The sequence below is a fragment of the Nannospalax galili genome, unplaced genomic scaffold (assembly GCF_000622305.1).
Source record: "Nannospalax galili isolate Female #2095 unplaced genomic scaffold, S.galili_v1.0 scaffold14, whole genome shotgun sequence".
NCBI classification, from domain to species: Eukaryota; Metazoa; Chordata; class Mammalia; order Rodentia; family Spalacidae; genus Nannospalax; species Nannospalax galili.
The window spans coordinates 6,148,711-6,157,534 of record NW_008336953.1 but is presented as its reverse complement, the minus strand read 5'-3'; the positions used below and the strand labels follow the sequence as shown (position 1 = coordinate 6,157,534).

General features: G+C 37.2%; 1 pseudogene; it reads left to right on the top strand.

Annotated features, from left to right (window-relative positions):
• The first annotated feature begins 2,780 nt into the window (after positions 1 to 2,780).
• LOC103733022 lies at positions 2,781 to 3,738 on the top strand (annotated as a pseudogene).
• Positions 3,739 to 8,824: the final 5,086 nt, after the last annotated feature.

Sequence of the window (8,824 nt, the reverse complement as noted above, 5' to 3'; positions counted from 1 at the left end):
TAGGGACATTAAAACCCCCAAGTTCACCACGTCCCTTGTTGTTGTGTGGAAATTTCTGTGGCTCTGAATTCCCAAGTGACAATGGAGCCAAGAAAACAAATCACTTCTGTCATTCAGTTGAGGCTTCACATTAAAAGCTCCACATCCCAAACCATTCAAAATCAAGCTGTCTTCAGCAACATGATTTAAATTTCTGTGACTGTGTAAGAGAATCAGAGGTTTTCGATCACGTTGGATAGAATTCCTCACACCAAGACATCCTAGGGTGAGTTTTCTAATTGTGGATGATATAAGCATGATTTTTGGATAATTCTGACAGTACCTTAAATTGTTTAAGTTCAGTTTGAAACAAAAGTAAAATTCTATCATGGAAAGAAGCTCACTTTGCTGAAAATCAGTGGATTAATGAAGGACATATAGGTAATTCAAATAAGCTCTGTAAAACAATAAGGTTAATGATTCATGAGAACCTATTCATGGAAAGATCAATCATAGTTTACCTGTTCATGTAACCCAATAATCTGCAAAACACTTTTTCAAATACTTTCTTATGGGAGTAAGAAATAGAAGGGCTTCAGTGGTTTATGTTCAATAAAGCTCACTTTTCTCCTAAGCCTTTCCTGTATTGTAAATTTTAATATTATAGATTTTACATGTTAGGAAATGAAAAGCCAATGATTAGAGTTCACATCTCAATTCTGTTATGAAAGCATTCAAGACTTATTTTTTCTTATAAAATATTCATCAAATTATTTAACACCATAATAATGAAATTACTTGTTTGGATTAAAGGAAACTGTATTTGTGACAATGGTTCACTGTGTTGCCCTGACTGGTATTATTCTCCTTACACTAAAGCTTCCTCCTAGCAACCAATGTCTCTGACTACTAGTGTCTACTGGGGGTAAGTCACTAACAGTTATCAGATGGATTCACCTGAGGACAACTGATACAAAGAGTTCATAAAAAGCATATATTTGCTTGGAAGAATGGAGGAAATGATTCCTCTGTGTTGACCCTCCTCTTTATAGACTGGACACTGGTTCAAGTCCATCTAGTGGGGTCTCCTCAGCCTCCTTGATCAAGAGGACAGGTGACCCACCATCATTATAGGACATTTTGAGAGATGCTCATAGTCCCCTGGAACTAGTCGACCTAGGAAGGCAAGGAGCAAAAAGTGTCCTTTATGTCCCTCTGACCAAATTATTATAGGCCTCAAAGTGTGTCTGTTAAACACTCAAGAAGGTTAGTTCCACCAGTCTGGTATTTTAATTACTGTGTGTTATGTAGATACATCTTGGGGAAAGACCAGTTGTTCTCAGATAAACCTTACCTAGACATACAGGACCTTTGGCTTATCTTCACATAGGCATAACTGGTTTAAAAAAAAATGAGCCAGGGGCTCCTCCCAAGCCCATGTGACCCCTGAGGAACAGATCCTCAAACAACCTTAAGAGTAAAAATAAATTGGTTTATCTGGACCAACTGTATGGCTTTAAACACCCAAAAGGAAAGTATAACCAAAGATTAAAGGGGCCAATATAATTTCATATGAGTCCATATGTATAGCTAAAGGCTACATAACAAGCAACAATGCCAGACAGGTGATATCTTCTTTCGAGTTGTTGGCCAAAGGGATTCCCATATAGTAACCCAGCATAGAACTTGGAAAATGAACAGCAGACCCCAATCTTATCCAAAGGAATATTGACAACTGATTACCACTAGATGAGAACAGCTGACCCTCCTAAAACAAAGACCTCTAGATAGGCTGACTAGATTCACCAGAAGGACAAGTAGTGGGGAATGGCTGGGGGTGCCGACAACACAGCAGAGAGTAGCAGGGATATCAGAGTATAAGGTCTCCAGTCGGGGGAGGGAGGCTATGGGAGGGTGCTATCTGGGAAGTGGGTGTAAAAATTAAATAAATAAAATGGAAAAAAGCACATATTCAAAGCCACTTGCTGAATGACAAAAGCATACCACACATTACACATGAACTTTTAAAGTAGAATTTATTTTCTTTACCAGATTTATTAGAGATTAAAATCAAATGTCCTTTTAAAAATAGTAAGTAGGATAGGCTGCCTGCAGAGCAACCTCAATGTCTGGGGCTTAATCAACAGCATTAAAATAACAATAATAGGAAGAATAATAATAAACAATAATAAGAAGAAAATAGTAGGATGACCCACTTGGTGTCTGTCATAATGACCATATTGTTCATCAGGAAGGGAAAGGGAATCACCTGCCCACAGCTAATCCATCTGCTACAATACAGCAGTGCAAGGCACAAATGTAACCCAGCAAATATCCAGATAGTTTGGGTCAAACTTCCATGATTGCCTTCATATTGTGACTTTAAAGCAATGGGTTTCATATATGTAAATAGAAAGTTTGAAACTCCATTTCATGCAGTTTTATTTGGAAGAGCAGGCACATTCTGGCTCTAAGCTCATGGATTTTCTCGTGGTAGAGCCCCCCCCCCCATTTTTGCTATGAAGGAATCAGTTATCACATATCACAGGCAAGATCCAAAATCTTATTCTACTTATAGAATCATCAATGTGCTTCAAAATTACAGTGTACTACATACACAAATGTAACCCAGGCAAAATTATGTCCTTTGAATTCCCACTACCACAGATAGAAACAATAAACAAAAAACACTTAACATTAAGTATTGAAATAAGCAGTGCTGGATAAAGGCACAAATTCTTAGAATATTTTTCTACTGCATTTCTTTTGTTTCTGTTTCATGCAAAATTCCCATTATCAAAATGATGATGACAAACATAACCAGAGTGAGTGGTTTCCTCCTCCTGGGGTTCTCTGACAACCGGGAGCTGCAGATCCTACACGCTTTGCTCTTCTTGGTGATGTACCTGTTGGGCTTAGCAGGTAACTTTATCATTATCACCATCACAGCGCTGGACGCACGGCTCCAATTTCCAACGTATTTCTTCCTGAAGCACCTTTCCCTTCTCGACATTTCCTCCCTGTCTGTCACTGTCCTCCAGTCTATTCACAGTTCCCTGACTGGCAGTGGGTACATTTCCTATGCCCAGTGTGTGCTGCAGGTTTTCTTCTTTATATGCTTTGCTTGGGGTGAGGTGGCCATCCTCACACTGATGTCTTATGACAGTTAAGCCATCTGCCTCCCATTAGGCCATCTGCCTCCCACTGCACTATGAAATCATCATGGATCCCAGAAAATGTAGATGGGCTGTGGCAACTGTGTGGTTAAGTGGTGGCATCTCGGGAATCTTGTACACAACAACCACATTCTCTATCAGATTCTGTAAAGTTAAAATAATCCACCAGTTCTTCTGTGATATCCCACAATTGCTCAAGCTTTCCTGCTCCAGTAATTACCTTGGAATTGTTGGAGTGGTTGCCTTCATGTCTACAATTGCATTTGCCTGCTTCATCGCCATCGCCCTCTCCTATGTCCACATATTCTCCACAGTCCTCAGGATGCCCTCTGCTGAAGGTCGGTCTAAGGTCTTCTCCACCTGTCTGCCCCACCTCTGTGTGGTCTCATTTTTTCTGTTCAGAGCCACTATTGCATATCTAAAGCCAACTTCAGGCTCATCAACTGCTTTAGATCTCATGCTCTCAATGTTTTACACAGTACTTCCCCCAACACTCAACCCTGTTATCTACAGTCTGAGGAATGAGACCATTAAGCGGGTGCTAAAGAAGTTCCTTCTAGGTGGAGAATTCATTGGAAAATGATCATTTTAATTTTGTTCTTAGTGTCTGATAACAGCAAACACAAGGGACATTTTAGTGGTTTGAATGCCTTTAATATGAATGTTAAGAATAACAGTAGTATATCTTCTAGATAAAGTATATGATAAATCCATTGTGCAATAAAAGTTGTGAATTTTTCCTATGATATTGAATTTGTTTTTGTACTTTCAAGTTTATAGAAGATAAATAATTATAATCTAGTAATATAAACACAGTACTTCCTTACTCTACCAGTTCATACAATGATCTTTGCATAGATTACCAACAATTTTCATATGAGTTTTGAAAACAAGTTAATGGGCAGTAATATAATAATAATAATGACAGAGTTATTATATTTTCTTATAATTCAATTCAACATGCGAGTCATAATTTTAATATATATCATACACTTAATATGTATCATATATAATGTGGATTAGTGCAAATATTTATGCCATTTTGTTCACATCCATATAATTTTTCATTTATAGTTTTCATTCTATCTTTAAGAATATACCAATGAAATAACATCACACTTTCTGAAATATTATTCTATTGGCATATTATTTTATTTTTTGGTCTATTATTTTAAAATACAGAAACAAAAAGCATTTCAAATGTAGTTTCTAATTCATTATTATCATTCTCTACTTAATTTTCTGCTGAATAATATCTTGTTCGTTACTGTGGAATATAAGTGGAAAGGCATTTTTCAATGGGGCTGTGTGGGGGTGAGTGCGTGTGTGTACATGTTCATGTGTATGGGTGCAGGTGCTGGAGCCGCTGTACCCATGTGGAAATCAAAGGACATTCTTTGGATATTGGACTTTGCCTTTCTTATGTTTTTTTTTTTTTTATATTTTGATTCCCTGTTTTTACTCTTGCCTATGCCAGGCTATCTAGAACATAAGAGTTTGATATTCTCCTGTCCCCCCTTTCAATTTGCATAGGTAACTGAGATACAGTTACTTCTGTCACCTCCTCGGGATATTACATGGGTTCTACGGATCTGAACTCTAGTTTGTTGGGATTGTGAAGCCAGCACTTTTAACCCACCCCCACATTTGATAAAGATATTTTTGTCTTCTTTATAAATTTTGGGTTTTCCTTCTTTTCTAATTTAGAGTTGGAACTGGTGCTGCCTTTTTATGCTTGGTTAATGTGGCTTTCTATTTCTCTATATGCATATGTGGTGGTGTGAATGAGAATGTCCCCCATAGTTTTCAAATATTTGACAACTTGGTACCTAGTTTGTGACACTGTTAAGGGAGGATCATAGAATCTTTAGGTGGTGTGGTCATACTTGAGGAAGCACATCCCTGGGGACAGGCTTTGTGAGAGCATAGCCATGCCCAGTTCTAGTCTATCACTCTCTGCTCCTGTGCCTGCCAGAAGGTGTGCTCTCTCAGCATTTTGCTGAAGCCTTATTCTGCTGCCATGCCTCCCCTGCCTTTATGGACTATCCATTGGAACCTTAAACCCAATAAACTATTCCTTCTATAGGTGGCTTTGATCATGGTGTTTTATCACAGCAACAGAAAAGTAACTGATCAACATATATTGTTTAAAGAGCTTAAACATTATTTATGAAAAGAATTTCAAACTGGAGAAGTGTTTATAAAGATAAAACAAACTACTGGATTTGCCCTCCTGGTTTTCGGTCTTGTTTTGGTCCAGTATTTCCTTACTATCCCTCCAGTCCTCCCTTTTGGAATGGTAATGTGTATTCGGTTCCACTGTATGTTGGGAGTATATAATTTGTCTTTTGATTTTATAGAGGCTTACAGTTCAGATATTTACTTGAATCTCACAATAGATTTTGGACTGTGGACTTTTGAATAGTATTAAGACTGATAATGACTATTGAGACTTTTAAAGTTGGACTAATTGCATTTTTCATTTTATATGGTCATGAGCCTATGGGGGCCAGGGGATGGAATGTGATAGTTTGAATGAAACCCCCATAGGCTCCAAATATTAGAACGTTTTTCCCCATATGGTGGCACTGTTTAGGAAAGTTTTAGAAGGTGTGGCTGTCCTGGAGGAAGCATGTCAGTGGGGGAGGGCTTAGAGAGTTTTTAAGCCTTGCTGGATCTCCAGTGGCTCTCTTGCTTCCTGTGCCTGTGATGATGTGAGAGCTTATCTTCTGCTGCTCCTGCTCCAGCCACCTCTAGCCACCACGCCTTCCTGCCATGACAGACTGTAATTCCCCTGGAACTGTAAGCTCAACTAAATTCTTCCTTCTATAAAAAAAATTAACTGAGCATGGTGGCACACACCTTTAATTCCAACCCTCAGGAGGCAGAGACAGGCAGGTTCCTATGAGTTTAAAGCCAGCCAGGTCTACAGAGTAAGTTCCATGTCAACCAGTGAGAACTTGTCCCCCCAAATACATAAGTAAATAAATAGTAAAAATAAGCATGAATGCATTGGAATATTATTTATGTGTATGTAGTATATTCCATTGTAATACCATATATAATGAACAGACTATGTACTATATTGCATTGTAATACCAAACATTATGATTAATAAGCTCTTCAGTTATGAAATCATCTGAGAGGGCTATTTCAGATCAACATGTAAAATCTTTTTAATGGCTGCATGTTATTTGAATCAATCCCACTTCAAATGCTTGCTCTTTATTGCCAATGTTCTAAAGACTAAAGACTGTGAGCATCTTGATCCATGACTATATTAAATTTGTATGAATAAACTCTTTGGCTTCATGTCATACAGTGGAGTTGCCTCTTCCATAAACCATTGTGTTTCCATGAACAGTTATTGATAGTCTCCATTAACACCCCTGAAGCAGAGTCTGCTGTGGAATTCATTACTAAAACTGTTTCATCAAGGACCAAACAGATGGCTCAGCAGTTAAGAATGCTCACCACTCTTCCACAGGACCAGAGTTCATTTCCTAGAACCCATGTTGGGGACTCACAGCTGGCTGTAACTTCAGCTCTTGGAAATGTGGTGCCCTATTCTGGACACCACAGTTTCTTGCAATCAGTGAATATGCCCATACACGATACATACATATACACATAATTTTAAAATACTAAAAATAATTCTTAGAAAATAAATATCATCGTATAAAGTGTTTTCACTCACAAAGGTAATTTTACAAATGTCAAGTGAAAGCAAATACTGGTACAATTAAAGATAAATAAAAATATATAATTTCTTGTTTCATTGAATAGGATGAATTGAATAGGATGAAGTTTAAGTTGGAAATTATATGGGATGCCCCCAATCCATGATAGAATGTGCAATTCACTATTTGTAAATAATGATCCTTTTCAAATTCAGGTAACACCCAGAGATAACAATTTACCATAGGATAGTGTTGTCAGATATACAAGAGTTAACCATGGGGTCTCTGCACAGAATTTACTATTGGCAGATCCCACTCCTTGTTTATATTTTGTTTGTTCATTAATTTGTTTTCAATATTACTCCTTGAGCAAATCTTGTGCTCATCCTGTTACCCAAGCCACTATTACTTTCTACTACTCAAGTGTGTTATCCAGCAAGTGGTGAAGCCTGCTGATCACACCTCCTAATTTTACTTACATTGTGGTAACTCACACAAACATTATTTTCACCTGGTGTACCGGATCCTATGCATCCTGTCTTCCTTCCTGTCTCATAACCTTTAACCCTAGAAATATCTGCTCTCCATTCAGCCATTACAAATTTCCTTGCATTTGCTACAGTTTTACATAAATTAATCATACTCAATTAGACTTAGACCTCAATAGTGACTTACAGAGCTATACTGAGAAATTTGTGGATTTGATAATATTATACTTGAATTTATTATAGACAATTGATTTGTATATTCTAACTGTAGTTTATTTTAAAAGTTTTAAATATAATAAATTTGTTGCCTGTTTCCAAATTTCGTGTCAGCTGTGCATTTTCCTTGTGGCACCACACTGGTGGTTAGAACTGTGGTTATTGGCCATTCTTCATTTTTAAAGTGTAAGAGAAATGAGATTTTCCTAATGAGCATAAGGAATCCTCTTTAGCTTTTGTAGAGTCTTATCACCAAGATAAAATTTCCCTTTTCACCCTATATTTACTCGAGAACTCAGTGCTTTCATTATGAGTGGATGTTGAATACATTCAAATTTTTGTAGTATCCTTATAGTCAAAATTCTTATTTTGTCTAATGTTACAACATATGTACGAGCCACACAAAACAAACATACGATGATTTTGTTCTTTAAATTTTCTGCTAGATTATGACAAAAGTTTGAATAAAACACCAATGATTTAATGTTTATTTTAAGTAACTAATGATTTTAACAATGCAAAAATTTGTTATATTTTATTGGGATGTGCGTGGGTGTGCCTGAGTATGTATGTGTAATGTGTGAGTGCAGGAGAGGGCCTTTGATCCCCTGGACCTGGAATTACAGGTTGTTGTGAGCTCCCTGATGTAGGTGTCAGGGACTGAAACTTGGTCTTCTGCAAGAATGGTAAGTGCTTTTAACTGCTGAGTCACCTCTCTAGCCCATGCATGATTATTCTTGAATCCTTTTGGAGACCAGTTTGCATCTGTCCTTTAGCACACATTCTCATTTTTCCAATTGGAAATCAGCCATGGAAATGATTAAGTAGCTTTTCCAAGTCATTCTAAGAAGGAATGATTGAACCAGGATCCACACCTAGGAATTCTGACCCTAATGAGACATGATGACACATGATTCTCCTGCTTAGCAAAATATAATTTCTCAAGTTGGCCGCAGGTGAGAAAGTGCTGCACAACAAAGCATCACAGCTTTAGAAAGGCAATCTGATAAAATTTGAAACCTATGCAATTTTTTCAGTATAAATTCCACCATATTATTTTTAAGAAAAACTAAATTGTAGAGAATATGAGGCTTATAACACATCTTAAAAACTATTCTATTGCATTATTTATTCATAGTTAGGAATCAATCAAAGAGTTGTACCATGTGTTTATGTGAATGTGATAGTGCTGGAGGCATAAAGCCACCTCTCCATGCTGCTGTAATGAAATGAAGATGGAAAAGTGCCTGTTTCACTACTGATACTTAAAATGTGATTTTGAGGA